This window comes from Tiliqua scincoides, chromosome 13, assembly GCF_035046505.1.
Source record: "Tiliqua scincoides isolate rTilSci1 chromosome 13, rTilSci1.hap2, whole genome shotgun sequence".
NCBI lineage: Eukaryota > Metazoa > Chordata > Lepidosauria > Squamata > Scincidae > Tiliqua > Tiliqua scincoides.
The window spans coordinates 3146240-3166898 of record NC_089833.1 but is presented as its reverse complement, the minus strand read 5'-3'; the positions used below and the strand labels follow the sequence as shown (position 1 = coordinate 3166898).

Genomic DNA, 20659 nt, shown 5'->3' with positions numbered 1-20659 from the left:
GCCGCCGCCTAGGGAGGTACGTGGGGCGGCGGCTAGAAATAGGACCTTCTCAGTAGTGGCACCAACGCTATGGAATTCCCTTCTCCTTGACTTAAGAATGACTCCCTCTCTTGAGACTTTTCGGCGAGGCCTGAAGACCCTTCTGTTTAAACAAGCCTTCTGAGTTCTCGGCCTTTTAAACATCTTTTTAACATCTTTTAATTTTTTACAGGCCTGATTCTTTTATGACTTGCTGCTCTATGCTCTTTTTACCTTTTTACTACTTTTTATCTGACTACTGTTTTTATGATGTGTTAATATGCTTTTATCTGTTTTTAAATTATGTTTTTAATCTGTTTTAATCTGTTGTAAGCCGCCTTGAGTCCCTTCGGGGAGAAAGGTGGGTTAAAAATAAAGTTATTTTTTTATTATTATTATTATTATTATTCCTCCGCAGGAGGGGGAGTTCTCTCTGCTGACTCTCCAGATATCATCAAGAAGTTTAGCAAGTCATTTAAGAATATATTCACCAAGCCAGGGAGATAATAAACCAGTGACATACATTTTTATTAGAACGTTTCCTAGCAGCTTCAATGTGATGTGGTTTACAAACTGTAATCATTAGAAGAATAAAAGTATCAGACTGTGGTTTTATACTGTACTTTTTGGAAATAAATGTAGGCTTGGAACTACCTTAAGACATGGGAAGCAACTCTGCCTGACCAGTGCTTCTCTGGGCATATGAGAAAGATCCAACGCTTGTCTGCAAAGTTTAACTATGACATTAAGATCTCACCTGGGTTGAAGGCATAGAGTTCGAGCAGGCTCATGATGACTGAAAAGTGGCAGCAGACGAGGACTGTCCTACCAGCTCAGAAATGGAGTGGCAAAGAGTGGCCTAACATCTATCTACTGTGTCCAACCAGCTTGACAATCAGCTACATCACCTAGAGAGGTGTAAGAGAAGGGATTAACCCACCTAGGCAAAGTCCATGATTCTCAAGCTACGAGCTAAGGCTCCCCAAGCAAGAACGGTCTTTGAGGAGGTAAACATTTCTTCCCAATAGCGCTCAATCCAGTTGGGACCTCTGACCCACCACCTGGCAGCATTAAATATGACTGCTTGCAGTGCTATGGCTGCTGCAGGCAGAGCTCTGCTATTCATTCTAATTTTTTGCGCTACTGGCTTTTAAGTCTTGAAAGGAAGAGAAGGAATCAGATACAAACGCAGCTTTTTCGGCACAGCCCACCAGCATGAAGGGGTGTCACAAGGACAGCACATGTGACTGGCTCATCCCCTTGTTCCGCTCAATAAGCCAGAGGCGCAAAGGTGAGACCACAGAATAATACTGGTTGCGTGTGCTGTTCTATTGCCACACGGGTGATGTTCCCTGTGCCAGGAGGTGGCCGTCAGCAGTCTCAGGCAAACAGATGAGTGCTTAATAACAAGGCCACTGTTCACAACAGACGATGCTGATTTTCAGAACTGGACGATACCAAGGAACAGGCTTCATGAAAAAAACCAACTCCAAAACTCAAGCATTGCTTAGATTAATACAGCTAAAGCAGGGGGTCAAAGTGGGCCGAATAGCATTCAAGGCACCCTACTAAGGGCCGGAAGTGACACCATTAAGCAGATGATGGCCAGAAATAGAAACATTTTGTTGTCACATAGAAACTCAATGACAGAAAAGAAAATGTGCAAATTTTGTTCACCATTTCAAGATATGAGACAACCCAATTATGAGGCTCAAGAAATTGCTTCCAGGGGTGGCATTTAGTCCGTGGGCCTTTTGTTTGACACCCCTGAGTTAAGGGGTTCTGCTATTCGCTTTCAAAACAAATTATGTGCTACAGTTGTTACTTAAGCATTTCTTTTTCCCTGCAATAGTCCCAGAGGCAATGCCTGGTACACCAGCAGGATCACACACCAGAGCTGTCCTGACATACAGAATCTACACCATATGTAGACAAGGGAATGATCAGGAGAAGACCCAATTGCTGAAAATGACAGCTATCAGCAAATTTAACTGCCAGTCCATCAGCAAATTTGGACACTCTTCTTGTTAGTTTCAACAGCCAGATCTCATACAGCTCTGAGTGAGCCAATTAACTCAAGGAGAAACAAGTCAGTCTGCCTTAAACTGGTGACAATAAAAAGTCTTACTACAATCACATGTACCAACAGAGTTTCTTGCGACGATGACAATGGCATGCTGAAAAAGAGTTGGCTTTTTCAAAGGGTGTCCGAGGTCACTCTTCAGGTGCACTAGGCTTGACTTGATCAACTATGCAACCACAGAGTTCATGAAACATTTGTGCTGTCACAAGCCCCCATGATTTCAGACAGCCAAGAGCAATGAGAACACAGGGAGCCGGCAGAATGCTCGGGTGAGGGTTCTATGGCAGTTGCTGCTCCTCTGAATCAGTACCATAAAGTAAGCAGTATTAAGTTTGCCTTTTTTAAACACAACAGATTTAGTCCTTCAAAAGATTCTAAAGCAGTTCTGAATACTTCCAGGGTGGCATACAATAAATACAATACAGAACAGAACAGCAGAAAGAAGAACAGCGGCAAACCATAAGACGGAAAATTAAGACCAGCTTAGACACCAGCATTGGGAAGTGCTTGGACAAATTTTTTTTAAAAAAAACTTCTCTCTGTGCCCAAATAGAGAAAATAGGTGGCACCAGGCAAACATCTTGAAGGAAAATATTCCAAAGCAAGGGTGCCACAACTGAAAAAGACCCTGTCCATGGTCACCACCCTCCAAACCTCAGGTGAAAGGGAGATGGTGGGGGAGATTACTTGGAGGGGTGTCTGAAAAGAAAGCATCTGGGGAGGTGAAGGATTAGTGGAGATCAAATTGGGCACAGCACCTAGCAGTTAGCAACTAATGGGCATGGATCTCTCTGCTTCCTGTTTAAGTGCCAACTAGGGGAAGATAGGTGTTGCAAGCAGACAGCAGACAGACAGCAGCCCAGACAGCAGCCTCTCAGTTTAACAGGGAGCCTCAAAGTCCAGGGAACCCCCTGAAAATCAAAGACTAGCAGAATGCAGTCAGTCTAGGAATGTGGAACCTCCAAAATGAATTGAGAACGAAGACAGTTGATGCAATAAAAACACAAGATGCTTCTCAGAAGGCTGCAAAAATATCAGCACAATGGAGGAACAAATGCAAGGATTAAAAGCACAGCCACATGACTGTCTGCAACCAAGAGCAGGAACATCCCACCTACCAAGACTGAGCCACCCTGGAACCACTGGAGGACCTGAGCATTGAGAAAAGCAGCATCATTCTACAGTGTAAAAAGAGGTATCTCTGAAACAGCACATACAATTACCAAGCAGCAAATCTCCATCAATTTAAAATTAACCATGCAGAAAGGTACATTGAACACACACAAACTCATCCCAGAAGTTCTGCAAATCAAATCCTACCAAGTTATGGGATTTTGAAACACACTGTATGAAGTCAGGGGACAACCTGAGTTTAATCAGGAACCATCAAGAGGGACCTGAGGGGATGCCGAAACTCCCAACCAATTTCCTCCATTCTTCCCTCCTTGCAAAGAAACGAGGCAGACATTCCCAGCATGTGAGACCAGAGAAGCCCATTTAAAGCACAAAAAACTGAACCTGAGGAATAATTATCCCAGAAGTAATTACAGTTCACAAACGAAACAGAAACTAAATATTTACCTCTGTTATCTAAAAATAGAATTCCTCCCCTTTACCCTACATTTTGATGAGCAGCAAGAACTATTCAAGTGTTGAAAGTTGCCTCACAGACTGGGGAAGCTGGCAACTACCATGGTGCAATTCTCCTGATGAACAGGAAACACTGTTTTGCATCGTGTTCAAGCAAAGCATGGGTACACACAGGAAGAGAGATTCAAGAGGAATCTACTTTGCTTGTTGGGAAAAGCAAGTGGAACTTGGTATTGAGACAGTGGGAAGGATCCACAGCTAAAACAATTCCCTGAAGGAGAGATGGATAAGGCAGAATGAGCTGCAACCCTCATTAAGTTTTCAAACTACACAAGCGTAAAATGTTTTGGAGTCACCTTATTAAAAGGCAAAATGAACTTCCAGCAGCATGGTTTCTTTGGAGGCAGGCACAGACACAGATTAGGGCTGCACGCATTTCTTTGAAATGCATCCACAAGGAGGAGGAAGAGGCAAAGCTGCTCTGACCAGTTCTGGATCCTGCCAAAGCAGATTCTTGAGACATAAATCTGTTAGGGTGTTGTTCAGCAGGGCTGAGACAAAGTGAGATTTTTCTTCCAGTATCGTCTCCTATTGCTGCTTTACTAATTGACCTTCCTACATAATAAGATAATTTTGTGTTCCACCAAGCAACCTAAAAGATGTCACTCACTACTGGATAGAAGTCACACCCTTGTACTCCAAGCTGTATTCATAATCACAAGCTTGGGTCAGAATTCTAACTTCATTCACAAGTATTTGCCAGAAGGGAGAGGGGAATCTCTTCATTGCCTTCAACAAACTTTGGTGAGAACAGTTTGTAGGGTCATCTTCTATATTTAGGAATCTTGCCCATTCTGGAGAAAGTAGACCAACCTGCATTCTGACACTGAAATTAAAAGTTCCAACTACAAACTTTTCAGGGGAAAAGTGAGACAAAAACATCCATCTGGAGCTTGACATAAAAATGGCAGGGTTACTAGAATACCATGGCTTCATTTTCAGAAGAGATTCTGGTTGCAGAAATAAGCCTCACAACACACTAGGGTCACCAAACTTTGGACACTAGAAAGAAACCCACATTCACTGGAGCAAACTTGAACACTCTGTATTTTAAGGCAAGAATGTTGTCAAAGTGCATCACCAACCGTCATCTGAAATCACTCACATTCAATATTGCGATAAGTACTGTGGGCCCAGGTGCTAACTCTTTCCCACTTCAAGGGAACACTGTAGGGCAGCGTTTCCCAACCAGTGGTATGTGAGATTGTGTCTGGTGGTACATGCATCACCCCTGGACACCGCTCAGCAGCAAGACTGCAACAAATAGTTGTAGGAGGCTTCGCTCAGTGGGCTGTCCAGTAAGTGGTTTCGCACACTTTAAAAAGCCCTCTTATCAGTGTTTGGTGTATTGCATTTGGCCTCCCAACCCAGAAGTAACTGGTGATGACACCATCAACAGTTACTTCTGGTGGTACTTCCAATAGGTGGGTCATGCGAAGTGGTACTGTGGGGGACGAAAACTTAGAAACACTGCTGTAGTGTCACACTGGCACAGAAAGACAAGCAGAGACAATGGGAACCATTAAGTAAATCCAAGGCATCTGCAGCCTCTCTCAGCACCACGCAGCCTTGCCTCCTGATAAACAATTTGTTTGTTCCATCCTCTCATTTCCAATTTCTAATTTTGCAACTAGCAGTTAGAGATCTGGTTCAAGGTGTTTCACAATAGTTGAGAACCGTATAGGCCAATCCTAAGCACAGGAATTCAGAAGCCAGTTTCAACAGAACTTGCTCCCTATTTAGAAGTGTGGCTGCAATGAGATGCTATATCTGGAGGTGGAAACATAAGACACACCAACACCAAACACTATTTAAAAAGATAAACATATAGGCACCTTTCCCCTCAGTAGGGCATAATCTTCCTGAAGAGCTGCAAGTATTAATCCATTTCATCAATAGGCTGACTGATAGGCTAGAAATGTCCAGTGCTCAGCTGAAATAAGTTCATAAGACCTTTTTAACCTGAATCTTCCATGATACTGATGGCCTTGATCCCTATGATTTCTGAAGCCACCTCAACTCTGCTGTATAAGTGTAAGAGGAAGCATCCTGTATTTCCAATATTGATGAAAAGACAGCTCTTCTGCCCAAAACTGAACAATAAATAGCTTTTGTTTATTCCCCTTAGCACTTCTGTAAAATATCCTCAAAAAGACACTTTCACCATGGCCTTGAAAGGTCTTTGTCAATTACATCAAGTAAGTAAAATAATATATTGGTGAGAAAGTCAGAATAAAAAATGCAGCAGTCAACAACTCTACTATGCCACTGGATGGCACAGTCAAGACACATTCACTGAGGACATGTTCTCTCCCCTGCAAGTAAGAGTCAGCAATAACACTGGTACTTACCAGCTGGGTACACCACTGCCACTTCAGCACCATTATCATTGTAAGCAGACAGCATAGCTTAGCAAACCAGGCTTCTTGATTTGATCTACTCCCCACCTTTGCCATGGAATTTATGCAAAGCCTTAAGCAAGTCACCCTCTCCAAGCCTTAACGCAAGTTCCCCATGTCTACAGGAATCACAGTGCCCCTTCCTGATAGGGCTGCTGCAACAACAAAGCGATCAAGGCTGGGAACACTAAAAGGGATTATAGGAAATATAGTAAAAGGTTGAAGGACACCAAACTGAGCCCTATTAAAAAGCAGCAGGAGTTCCCATACACATTCTCATTTCAGATGGAGCGAGATGAGATTCAGCAGTTACCATGTGATAGGTTCAGATAACTCTTCTATACTTAATACTAGCATTCTAAGGATAGTGTTATCAACTGCATTCTATGGATTCCTCAAAGGCAGTAAAAGAACTCTTTAAAAGCCTCAATTAGTATTCAGTGGCCATGTGAAGGGAGAGAGTTGGGAACCAAGACCACAAACCTTGACATCATCTTGACATCATCATCTTCCCACAAGGAGTCTTGTTCTGACTCTTAAATCTAAAAGTTGTATATTAATTCAAGAACATGTGAAACTTAACTAGTATTTCATGGGTGCCAGCTTTTAGGGATGACTTCTTTAGGGTTAGTTTCACTGGCGGTCCTAGAGGGGGGCAAATGTCCCAAGCACCGACTCTCTGGGGCGCCTCTCGGACCCCCGCTCCCAAGGAGCGCCCAGGAGCGATGCAGAGATGCCGTTTGTTGCCTCTTTGTCAGCATCTCAGCGCCGACTGAGCCATCCCCCTCCCCTCCCCCTTTATAGGAGGATAGGAGACAGGTGCCCTAGAGAGGCACTGACAGTCTAGGGTGCCCATCTCGTCCTCCTAAAAAGGAGGAGGGGAGGGGGGACCCAGTCAGCGCCAAGATGCTGCCTGAGCAGCAGCTTCCCACTGCCTCCCAGGAGCAATGCTGGACACCCCTGCTCCGCCTCTGAGGGCGACCCTAAGAGGCAGAGGAGAAGTGGCAAGTGCCTCCTCCATTCAGAGGAGATGTGTGCCGCTTCCTGGACCAAGGCACCCCTGCTCCGCCTCTGAGGGTGACCCTCGGAGGCAGAGGGGAAGCAGCACACGCCTCCTCCGCTTGGAGGAGATGCGTGCCGCTTTCCGGTATGTGGCACCCCTGCTCCGCCTCTGAGGGCGACTCTCAGAGGGGGAGTGGCACGCGCCTCCTCCGTTGCTTGCAAGTGGCGCGGAAGGCTTCGTAAGGGCCTTGGCTGCCTCCTCCATTCCCCCTTGTTTTCAAAGGGGGGAGGCAGCTGCACGGAAGTAATTGCAGTGATGATGACGTCACTGCAATTACTTCCGGGTCAGGTGCAAGGGCAGAGAAGGGGGGCGAAACGGGGTGGGGGCGGAAAACTGGGGGTTGCCCCGGGAGCAGGGACCCCCAGGAACGCCACTGGTTAATTTCATCAGGGGAAGGCAGACTCAAAAACAGCTAAACAAGTCGATTTCCAGCCACAGTCAGCAACATCTTTTAAAGAGCAAACTTGTTCCTTACTCCTTGCTCCTCTTTCTTCATACACAATGATCAAACACAGCATACAATAATTACATTTTCAAAAGCTATATTCCAAAGAACCTCTAAGAATACCAATTTTTGTACAGCATCCATATTACAAAGCACCTACGAACTCCCCTAACCAAACAGCATGCACTACTTTGCTTTGGGAAGGGGTAACTGAAAACGTAAATATAATTTAGTTTCTTAGTTTTATATGGAGATAATATACCAGAAAATGTTCAGTTTAGCTCTCCCAGTTTACTTTTATGGGGCTATAGCTTTATTGAAGGAGGGGGCAGCACTTTTAAGTGGTCCATCTCAAGGTTTCACTCTTATTTCTTCCATGGGGATTCCTGTAGCTCAACAGCCTTGCTAAGACCACTCAACTCCCTCTTTAAAATCTGAACCCACTGACAAGCAGTGTAAAAAGCACAAAGATCTGCTACTGTAACAGTAAAATACAACAACAAAAAGATCTTCTAGCACCTTAAAGGACTACCCATGTGTGATGGCATTCATTTCCATGACATTCAGAATAGGTTTGGCCAGTCCGTCAACTGACTGGCCAAAGGCTGCCAAATATTTAAATGAAGTCTAGAATGTGCTGCGTAGGTGGCAGTCTGCTTTTTACAATTTCAATAGAACACCATTAAAGCAAGGGCAGCAGTAAGAGCTCCCCAGCTCTGAAAAGGCCCCAAGTCAAACGTATTAGCACACAACACAGCAAAGCTATAACTGTGGGCATATCAAAACATTTGCAGCCCTCAGTGGTTAAGGGTATGCTTCTTGCTCGCATGCTCTTGCTGTAGCAACCGGGAATTTACTCCCTGCATCAGATCAGGACATCTGCTTTGCTGCACTCCCTGTGATGGATTCAATTTGGATCCAAAAAAACAGTAGCTGAAATAACTGGAGATACTGACAAAACTAAAGTATGAAAAATAGTGTCAGCCACTGTCTCTCAGTCTAAGATGCACTGCAAAATGACTGCAAGAATAAGGAGATATACAAAGCTCTGAGATCCTTTGGGGACAGACAAGATAATCTAACCATGAAAACATTACTAGCATGGCTTTATTTCTGTTGTTCCGGAAACAGCTTTAAAAAAAAAAAAAGCTGGGTTGGTCTTGTCAAGATGCCAACTGACAATGATGCAACTCTGAGCCACCAGAGGAACTGACAAGTCATACAAAATGCAAAAGGAAGAACATACACCAGACCTCCTTCACTGTCATTGCAAGTATAAAAAAACCAAAGGCAGAAGACGGGCTCAAGGCTGTGGATGGGGAAAAGGTATATACTGTATTATGAGTTGTTTGACATGAGTGCATGCCACACTCCAGGCTGAGGCCTCTCAAAGCGGTGCATATCTGACTGAGAAGAGAAAATAATCAGAGTCTTATGATTGCGGAGGTTGGTTGTTAAAACTGCAGCAGGACCAGTTTAAATAGTCCCTCTAAAATGGCCATGAAGAACAACCTGGTAGCAGGTGACTGCCATGGCAGGGGATACTTCTCCCCTGGGTTGCACACGTAACAGTGGGCAAGCAGCAGCAAAAGCTTATTAACCACTGGGAAAGTGAATTTAAAACAAGACGGTTTGGAATTTCCTTCCCCCACATCGCCCATAATATTTTGCTTTCTTGTGAATACTTCCTTTCAACAGATTTTCAGCCTGCCAGTTCTGATTTTCTGGAGGTGATGGTTTCATCTGCTTATTGTCATCTCTGTACATTGTCGGGTTTTTAGGTAGTGATGTACTTGTTTAACTGGTTAGCCACCTGGAGCATTTTAAATAGAAGGGCAGAGTGTGCACTTATATCCTGTTGCACTATATACAAAAATGATTGGTTTGTATGAAATGTAAATTCTTTTATTCAACTTACATCACCACAGTGCTTTGCATATTCAGACCTCTTTGCACTAGATGCCCCCAGTAATTAGCAATAATATGGTAGGTTCAGAGGTAGAGAACCCCAATGATAGCAAATACAGCAAAAATAGTTAAGAAGTAGAACAGATTGGAATTTCAAGACAATTTTCATGAACTTACTAAACAGATTATATCTAAACTGCCAAAAAGGAAAGAAAAGGGTAGGGAAAAAGTCACTGCTGGAAGTTACTTCACAGTAGAACCTTTGGTGATAATCCTGGCATCTAATGTTAATCATTATTCGGCTATTATTTCGGCCTTCAAATATGGATACATAAAAGTAGCCTGCAGGAATATTAGTCTAAGGAGAAGAGGGGAGGAGGGAGGAGCAAAGAAAAAAATAAGCAGGGGAGAAGCAGGAAAGCTGATCATGAAGTGTTACCTGTTCATGTAAAAGAGAGTTGTGTGTGCTTCTCATTGTCCATTCTATTTTGCAAATGTCTGGAGCAAAGCAACCAATCAGGAATTTCTGGAGTTGACTAAATAAGATCTGATTTTTTGTTTGTTTCTGGTAAAACGGATTTTATGTGCACCAATGTTCTGATTTGCTCATATTTTAATAAAACAAACACATTCCACCAAACAAGCGAGTTTCAAACACTACAATGTCTTCCACTTATGCTAATGGGTGGGGAGAGGGGGAAATTTTTGGCATTTTTCAATCACATCCACAAGTACAATGCAATCCATACAAGGCTCAATTTTGTAGATTTGTCATGAAGCAAGCAGGTCTTTCAGAACACAAAAGGTGGACAGGGGAAGAGATGGGTCATTCCCATATCAGAATATCTATTCTGGCAAAAGATTTCCCCAAACGGCTTTTACAACAACTGTAACAGGAGAGTTAAGAACATGTTTACAAATCAGTGATTTTTCCATCTCACGACACACTGACAAGGCGCTGAAACAGTCAAGGCACACCTTCAGTTTTTTTGACAATTTACAAGGCACACCACGCTGCTGGCAGGGAGCTCACATCTCCCAATGGCCCTACTAATAAATGACCCTCCCCCAAACTCCCGCAGCACACTGGCAGACCATTCGTGGCACAGCAATGTGCCATGGCACACTGGATGAAGATCAATGATACAAGTTGACCAGATTTAAGACTTCTTCAATTCCCTTAAATCACCATAAGAACATAAGAACAGCCCCACTGGATCAGGCCATAGGCCCATCTAGTCCAGCATCCTGTATCTCACAGCGGCCCACCGAATGCCCCAGGGAGCACACCAGATAACAAGAGACCTCATCCTGGTGCCCTCCCCTGCATCTGGCATTCTGACATAACCCATTTCTAAAATCAGGAGGTTGCGCATACACATCATGGCTTGTACCCCATAATGGATTTTTCCTCCAGAAACTTGTCCAATCCCCTTTTAAAGGCATCTAGGCTAGACGCCAGCACCACATCCTGTGGCAAGGAGTTCCACAGACCGACCACACGCTGAGTAAAGAAATATTTTCTTTTGTCTGTCCTAACATTGCCAACACTCGATTTGAGTGTATGTCCCCTGGTTCTGGTATTATGTGAGAGTGTAAACAGCATCTCCCTATCCACTCTGTCCATGCCCTGCATAATTTTGTATGTCTCAATCATGTCCCCCCTCAAGCGTCTCTTTTCTAGGCTGAAGAGGCCCAAACGCCGTAGCCTTTCCTCATAAGGAAGGTGCCCCAGCCCAGTAATCATCTTAGTCGCTCTCTTTTGCACCTTTTCCATTTCCACTATGTCTTTTTTGAGATGCGGCGACCAGAACTGGACACAATACTCCAGGTGCGGCCTTACCATCTATTTGTACAAAGGCATTATAATACTAGCCGTTTTGTTCTCAATACCCTTCCTAATGATCCCAAGCATAGAATTGGCCTTCTTCACTGCCGCCGCACATTGGGTCAACACTTTCATCGACTTGTCCACCACCACCCCAAATCTCTCTCCTGATCTGTCACAGACAGCTCAGAACCCATCAGCCTATATCTAAAGTTTTGATTTTTTGCCCCAATGTGCATGACTTTACACTTACTGACATTGAAGTGCATCTGCCATTTTGCTGCCCATTCTGCCAGTCTGGAGAGATCCTTCTGGAGCTCCTCACAATCGCTTCTGGTCTTTACCACTCGGAAAAGTTTGGTGTCATCTGCAAACTTAGCCACTTCACTGCTCAACCCTGTCTCCAGGTCATTTATGAAGAGGTTGAAAAGCACCGGTCCCAGGACAGATCCTTGGGGCACACCGCTTTTCACCTCTCTCCATTGTGAAAATTGCCCATTGACACCCACTCTCTGCTTCCTGGCCTCCAACCAGTTCTCAATCCTGTCCTCTAATTCCCTGACTGTGGAGTTTTTTCAGTAGCCTTTGGTGAGGGACCATGTCAAACGCCTTCTGAAAGTCCAGATATATAATGTCCACGGGTTCTCCCGCATCCACATGCCTGTTGACCTTTTCAAAGAATTCTATAAGGTTCGTGAGGCAAGACTTACCCTTACAGAAGCCATGCTGACTCTCCCTCAGCAAGGCCTGTTCGTCTATGTGTTTTGAGATCCTATCTTTGATGAGGCATTCCACCATCTTACCCGTTATGGCCAGCCTATAGTTTCCCTGGTCCCCCCTCTTTCCCTTTTTAAAAATAGGCGTGACATTTGCTATCCTCCAATCTTCTGGCACCATGGCCATTTTGAGGGACAAGTTGCATACCTTAGTCAAGAGATATGCAACTTCATTCTTCAATTCCTTAATAATCCTTGGGTGGATGCCATCAGGGCCTGGTGACTTATTGATCTTTAATTTATCAATGAGGTCTGAAACATCTTCTCTTTTAACCTCTATCTGACTTAACTCCTCGGTCAGGAGGGGCCGTTCGGGCAGCGGTATCTGCCCGAGGTCTTCTGCCGTGAAGACAGATGCAAAGAACTCATTTAATTTCTCTGCCATCTCCAAGTCTCCTTTTATCTCCCCTTTCTCTCCCTCACCATCCAGAGGGCCAACCACTTCTCTGGCGGGTTTCCTGCTTCTAACATATTTGAAGAAGCTTTCATTATTCCCCTTAATGTTGCCGGCCATGCGTTCCTCATAGTCTCGCTTGGCCTCCAGTATCACCTTTTACATTTCTTTTGCCACAGTTTATGTTCCTTTTTATTCTCCTCATTAGGGCAAGACTTCCATTTATGGAAGGAAGCTTCCTTGCCCTTCACAGCCTCTCTAACTTGGCTGGTTAGCCATGCGGGCACCCTCCTGGTTTTAGTGGAACCCTTCTTTCTTTGTGGTATACACCTCTGCTGGGCCTCTATTACTGTTGTTTTAAGCAGCCTCCATGCACTCTGGAGAGATTGGACTCTTTTTACCCTCCCTTTCAACCTCCTTCTAACCAGCCTCCTCATTTCAGGGAAGTCCACCCGTCGGAAGTCAAGGGTTTTTGTTAGAGATTTGCCTGGTATTCTTCCCCCAACATGCACGTCAAAACGGATCGCAGCATGATCACTTTTCCCCAATGGCTCAGTAACGTTTACATCTCTAACCAGGTCCTGCGTACCGCACAATATTAAATCCAGAGTCACCTGTCCTCTGGTGGGCTCCGTGACTAGCTGATCTAAGCCACAGTCATTTAGCACGTCAAGAAATTCGGTTTCCACTTATCAACAGTTTCCAAATGTTACCTTGTGGGCTCAAGTACCTATTTCAATACACCAAAACTAGCCATGCCCACAAGTGCTGTGCATTGCACACATATGCTTCTGAAAGACCACAACTTCTGGGGGGGTACCTGTGTTTGTTTTAGGAAAGACAACAAAGAGTTGTAGTACCATAAAAACTAACTATTTTAGTAACTGAAACACTAAGTGTTATCCTCAGCTGACAGGTATAAAGCAGTAAAAACAAGTAGTCCACAGAACCCCAACAAGGTCCAACCGTTTCTGCCTCTAAAGACAGCCCAAATACTGCCTTGTACCATTTCAAGAAGGTGTCTAGTGTCATGCTTTGGCAATCCTACAAGAGAGGTGGCTCCAGTCATTGTTCCTAATGAAGAGCCCACCCTCACTTCCTCCCACCAAAAACTAGTCCCTTCCCACAATGCCAGTTGCAACGTATTTGAGAAGGACAAGGTAACACATTACTTGACAATCCCTCATTTTGCTGCAAGAATCAAGCATCACATCTACCCTTCAGGTCAATTCACAGGCCCAGTCAAATTCCCAGATCAACAAACTGGCAGTCAAAGTCTACATCCAAATCCAGCTACAGCCAAAATACTAGCTGGTCATAAAGCATGGGTGGGTGAAGGCAAACCACCAATACAGCCATCCCTGGAGCAGGTTTGCCCATGATTCTTCAGGGACAGAGAGACCTGGGTGAGGAAGGGGCATCCCAACAGGCAGCTTAACACCACCACCACCAGCTGTGCTGCCGCCACTGCTGTTGTCACTTCCTGTCCCTCAAAGGGAACTGATCTTATGAGGGCATAAAGGCAAGGAACCAGTAACCATGCAAAATGCCATCTTTTCAGAGGCCAAGAGACACCAGGAACCTAACTGTCTCCCCACTCCTGAACAGACCTGAAGGGCTGGCCTACATTACAAACCTACAGCAATATTTGTATGGGTTTAAACTGTCAGAGGTCATCTTTGATGGAAGAGATTGATAGCCCCTCCCTTCCCAGAACTTCAGTTCTCAGACTTCCCCTGGAGCAGGATACTTAAACCTAAATAAAGCTGTAGCACAGATATACCCGAGTTGCCAGTATACTCAAAAGTCTCTCTGCATATCTACAGTGAACACAACTTCTACTCAGGAGGAGGGGCTCCTTTGCCTGCCTGCTGGAACTTTTTGCATTGCCAACTACTCATCTAATTTTTTTTCTTTGATCTGCCCACCTCTTATTTGATAACCATTCCGTCTGCTTGCACCATAAGCTCAATTCCCAAACTATTCCAAGAACCCCTCTCCTAGATGAAAGGAAAGAGGGGCTGAGGCTGAAGCAGACAGCAAGGAAGGCAGAGAAAATCTTTTGGGGCATCATTTCAATTGGTCCAAGTTCTATTTTTATTCATTATTTAAAAGATTTGTATTCTGCCTTTCCTTTGCCAAAGCAAATGCTCAAGGCGGCTCAAAATTCAAGATCAAAAATGTATAATATATAGAACATTTTTAAAAAAAATCAAAAGGGCAATAACAACTTGGAGGAGGGCAACTATTTAAACCAAAACACTGCTGTAGCACACAGGAACAGACCACAATGCATCACCCAGCTGCAAGAAGGAACAAAAATGTTTTAAAAAGTTTAAAGACATTTTTAGACTGCAAACCAAGCCTTTAACTGATAACCTACACTAATTAATCAATTACTGCATTAATGCCTAATGAAATTATTCCCGAATGCCTGTGCTAACAAAAAACAAGGGGAGGAGTTGAAGACAGAGAGAAACATTAAGAGGCTAATTCATAATTGATTTTCATTGCAACTCTGTGCATCAAATAAGCATGGTATTTATTCTGGTCTGTAAATGCTTGCTGATAAGATTTGCAAGTTTTCCTTTTCTAAACAGGTGTTTTTGCTAAAGTGACAGGTAGGTCTTAGAGCTGTTATCTGTCTTGAAAAGAGGCAGGTCAGTCCATTTGTATTATACTTCCCTTTCCCAATGCTCCACTAGCATTCTCTCTACTTAAAGGAACCCTCCTTTTCAGATTACATCATTCATTCACCCATAAAACTGTAGCAGCATCCAGGACTTCTAGGAAAAGAACTGATATAACCAACAAGACTGCATGAATGTCAACACGTCAGGTTTTACAACACAAACCCACAGGTACATTTTAAATACAAGCAGTATAGTGGCCAACATGCTGTCGGTGCTATGCAAGTGTTAACACAGTGGCAACACGCTGCTCAAAAAGGGTGTATAGCTCTTTGCGCATCCTGCAGAATTTCACACTGAATCCTAGTTGGCTGAAATTATGTCTATCCCACATGATCCTGCCTGTTCTCAGCTCAGCTGAGAAAGTATTTCCGGATGTCCCATGGCCATCTGATATGCAATGCCTGGGATATATGAGACTCCCTTGTTTGTTGCAGCACCTACACTGTGAAACTCATCTTAGGAGAGCCACGTGGCCCACATAACCTGGACAACACTCCATCAGCTGAGAAGCTTCCTTTTGCAGCAGTCCTGTGACCTGCCTGGTGTTTGGATGCTCTCATGCTGGCCCCTTTTGCTGTGGCTAGTGCGCCCCTATCATCTTGGGTGTATGCTTTCGCTTCTAACAGTTGCTCCATGTCTCCTTTCTGCCTTGCTTCTTGTTTTAAGTTTTGGGTTGTCATTTTTGACATGCTTTAAACCTACTGTGCAAGCCACCCTGGGTATTTTAACCCATTCCTGCCCAGCCCACAGGTGTACACATTTTTTCCCTGTTGCATATATGCAATGTTGGGCAGAAATGGTTTAATCAAAACTGAAAAGAGGAGCATAATTATTTAAATTTTCATAACAAAGCTAAGGCCAATCAAACAGGGAGGAGGGAATTTATAACTTTGAAGGTTCCCCTCACCAACTCTCCCCTACTTCTGGCAAGCTCCAGTCTAGGAAAGTAAAGCAAAATGCTCTTTCCTAGGCATGCCAGAGTTTCCCACTGGGAGGAACTTTCTCCTGCAAAAGGGAGCCTGCAAACTTGCAATCCTTCACCTGCATTCTGAAGTAGAACAACCCCAGCAGAGCCAAATTACATGCCTCTCCTGAACATCTGAAATGACTCTCAAATAACTGGGACACACGCAAAAGCAAACTCAAGTTCAGTACGTTTTCTCATCTCTAAGTCTGTATCAAAATTATTCATGCACTACTTGTGCTTTTCCAGACAATTAGTAGTTCCAGTGGGTGGTGGATCACTGAATTCGTTAAAACATGCCCATGTGGCTCGCTATTACCACACCAACGTGTGACTTGCCATTACCACATCAATCATATGAATTAAAAATGAACAAGCTGAAAAATGAGCAGCAAAATTTGACAATTTACTTATCCTACCTTTACATAAATGCTCAAGGAGGCGTCCTAGGACGCAGTGCTGAGAGCTGGTGCACAGTGTAGCCAAGACTGACCTGCAAATCAAGACTTCCTTCAACTGAAATGTGCTTCTGCCACAAACTCCTTAGGTTGCCCTGGGAAGCCACTCCCTCTCTGCCTCAGTTCCGGTATGGGGATAATATTTGTCTTACAGGTTTGTTGTGAGGACTAAATCAAAATACATGTGAAACACCTTGCACACATGGAAGCTACACAAATGCTTATTATCATTATTATGGTTCTTACATACAGCCCGCCAGACACTGGTGATTGGATTTGACAGCTGAATATTAGGCCCTTCCAATTAATTATTATTATTAACAGTTCTGGTCTTAAAGGGGCATGCACATTTTGTCCAGTCATGAGAGTATGCTCTTAATATGCTGACATCAGAGTTTTATTTTTTTTACACACCAGTGTATCACAATGAATATAAACCAAATCTGAACTGTGGTAGAAACAGAGTTCTACAAAATACCAACCCACCTGCCTAACGTCATGTCTCCTCCTTCAGCAGCTGGCAATGAATCAGGCTGCACAGTAAAGGGTTTTTAATCTTAGGGTAAATTTACATGTGGTTCTGCAAAATGAGTCCACGTTTCGGTATTAGACACATTGACAAGACAGTAAGTTCTCTTCCAGTTTACGAACACTTTAGACCTGCTTGGTTCGATGGACTGGACGGGCCACAGCCACATGCTTGGTGTGCCAAAGACCCCAGGCTCAAGTTACACCATCATCAGCCAGTCAAAGTCGACAACACGGGATTAGGTGGGCCAAAGGTCTAACTGAGCAAAGTACTACACATGTTCATGCTCAGACACCATGCTCATTCCAACTTTCTTTCATCCTACTTCATGGGTGGCAGAGCACTTGCTCGGCATCTAGAAGGCTCCGGGTTCAATTCCCAAGATCTCAAATGTTAAGAGCAAAACTAGAAAAGATGGGGGAGGGGGGCCAAGACCCTAGAGCTAGGGTGTCCAAAGTTTTTGGCAGGAGGGCCACATCAGCTCTCTGACATTGTGTCGGGGGCCAAATTAATTTACATTTCAAGTTTGAATAAATTTACATAAATGAATTTATTAAAGATGAACTTATATGAATGAATGAGGGTCTTGCAATAGCTCAAGGCCTATAAAAGGCCTTGCACAAAGCAAGGCTGGTCTTTCCTTTGCTGCTGCTGCTGCATCACAGTCATGAAACAACAAGTAGTGGAGGGAGCCCTCATCCCACAGCTCACTTGAGAGGCCAAACAGTTGCCCTCACACTGAGAGCAGTTGCTTCAGGCCAGTGTGGGCTCCAACAAATCTCCGGAGGGCCAGAGGCTCACTGGAGATTAGGGGCTCCCTGAGGACCACATAGAGAGGCCTTGAGGGCTGCAAGTGGCCCCAGGGCTGGGGTTTGGGCACCCCTGCCCTAGAGCAAGGGTTGGCAACCTTCTTTTCCTGGGGGCCAGGTCTGTCAATAGTAACAATGTATGCACATTTGATACACATGCACAAACCTCCCAATTAAACCATAAAGCTAAGAAAAATAGAGATGGGCTTCCCCAGATAGAGAATGATGCTCAAAGGAAGCTTCTGCCCTTACAGTTCCCTTACACTTATGGTTCCCAAACTTTTTTAACTTGCAGCTCCCTTAACCAACTGGGCCACTGGCCACAGCTCCTCATTAGGGCTACAATCCTATACATTGGATAAGGTGGTGGGTTTTTCACAAGAGTTCAGCGGCTCCCTTGGTTGCTTTCCATGGCTCCGCAAGGAGCCACAGCTCGGTTTGGGAACCACTGGCTTATACTGTAAGGCTTTTCAGAGACATAATTAGAAACTTGAATTCTTTTTTAGGACCTCTACTGGCCGGGCAAATAAGTATTTTTGGGACTATGAACTGGATGATTTTGGGTGGACGGCCAGATCCAGACCATGGGGCATATGTTGCCTACCTTGTACTAGAGAATTACAAGCAGACAGATTAGACACCATTATCAAGTATCGCACTAGATTACTCAATGGTCTGACAGTTCAAAAGGCACCTCCATGCACATTCTGACATGTGTGTTCACTGGATTCTGACATACCACAAGCAAGCAGCTATTTACAAGCCTACCCTAAGCAGACTTCACCTCACTGCATACTTTTGGCGGAGACGATCTCGGTTCCTTTCTGCCTTGTGATTATAGAATACATTGGTGCTTGATGTTTTGCAGTTTGTTATGCTACTGTGCAGAGGCAATAGAAATATCAATGCCCCAGTCAGATCTACCAACCCAGCCAATTCCTGATCTATCACAAGATATTAAGAAGCAACAGACTAATTTTTGAAAAAGACAATCACATGCAATATTTTCCCCTAAAATTGTGTCATGCCCACAAGCTTGGTCATTACAGCTGTTTAGCTTGCACAACTATAAATATCAATTATACACAAAACACATAGAACATAATTATTCCTCACGCAGCTAGTGATTAAATATGCCCCAGAAACATTTTTCCAATTATGAACCACAAATGTATATTCTGATATCTTGAGAAATCTACAGAAACTTCTCAGGTAGAAGGCTCCCACACAATGCAGGAATACTCAAGAGGCTATTGGTTAAAGCAGTGGTTCTCACACATTTATCATGGGGACCAACTTTTTAGAATATGAATCTGTCAGAACCCACTGGAAGTGATGTCATGACTGGAAGTGACATCATTAAGTAAGAAAATTTTTAACAATTCTAGGCTGCAATCCTACCCACACTTACCCAGGAGTAAGTCCCATTGACTATCATTGTTAAAAGAATATACATAGTAGCCTGTTAAAAGTACAGGCCTGTAACATTTCCCCAAATGCAGTCACACACTACGGTAGCATCAAGTCTAATATATTAAAAATAAAATATTGAAATGAATGGGAACCCACCTGCAATTAGCTTGCGATCCACCTAGTGGGTCTGGACCCACAGCTTGAGAAACACTGGGCTAAGGCAACTAAAGTGCCGCAGATACTCGCCTATAAGTCGATCCCACAGATAAGTCGAGGGCTGGTTTTGAGTCAACAATCAAGGAATTTTCTATGACCCTTGGATAAGTCAGGGGTTAAACTTATGGGGTGTCTGACTATAGCTTTGTATGATTTTACCTGAGGCCAGATCCTGAAAAGTAACCCACCACTAATTGTTACCTAAGAACTGTAGTCTCTAATTTATTAAAAACATAGTAAAAGCTCATAAGATACATTTTTATTCTTTTTAAATTCTGGTCTTCATCACCTTTTTGTAAGCACTATCAAAGTGCACTGTAAACAACATACCAGTAAAACAGTGGTTCCCAACCTGGTATTCATGTACCCCCAGGGACACTCAACAGGACCTTTAGGGGTACTTGAAAAAGAATGGAATAATGGTAGAAAAAGGCAGGTCATGCTCCAGAATGCCTTGCAAGACAGGAATGTCTTTGCAAGGACCAGCAAGGCCGGAAGGGAGGTAGCTAGTTGGCTGTAAAAGCCCCACCAATAGCTAGCTTTTGGTCATCAATTCATGTATGAACCAGTGATTGAAAACCAGCACAGTAAAAACACTGAAACATAATATGGAAAGTGATCAATCACCCAGAATTTCTCAGCACACTTCTGGTGCAAAACTGTGCAAAAGCAGTCTTCTGTTCTTCAAACAGATAAAAAGAGACTGTGATAAATACATGAAGTCTGGGCTTTCATATAGAGGAGATGAGGGCTTGTATTATTAATTACAAACATTTTGCTAATATTAAGGGTACAATTTATGGAAAGCTGCAGACCGAACAGGGGTCAATTTTTTGGTTCTAGCTGTAAGCTACTTAGGACAGTCACCTGTTCCCCCATTTTTTGTAAAGCATCGTGTATACAGATGACATGATATCAACATAAATTATAAACATCATATCACTCAGGCAGAATCTACACCAGCAATTTCCAACCAGTGCGCTGTCAGTGGTCCACAGGTGTACCATAGGAGT

The 20659-nt window shown here is 43.8% G+C and overlaps 1 protein-coding gene across 2 annotated transcripts in view; it reads right to left on the bottom strand.

The window, feature by feature from the left end:
* USP7 (ubiquitin specific peptidase 7) overlaps positions 1-20659 on the bottom strand; it is an 86768-nt gene that overhangs the window by 45484 nt on the left and 20625 nt on the right. The window contains exon 1 of one of the 2 annotated variants that reach the window (XM_066640516.1): positions 776-796. The exons of the other annotated variant lie outside the window; for it this stretch is intronic. The gene's annotated coding sequence lies outside the window, so the exon portion shown is untranslated. Of the gene's footprint in view, positions 1-775; positions 797-20659 lie in introns of those variants that run through there. 2 annotated transcript variants of the gene reach the window in all.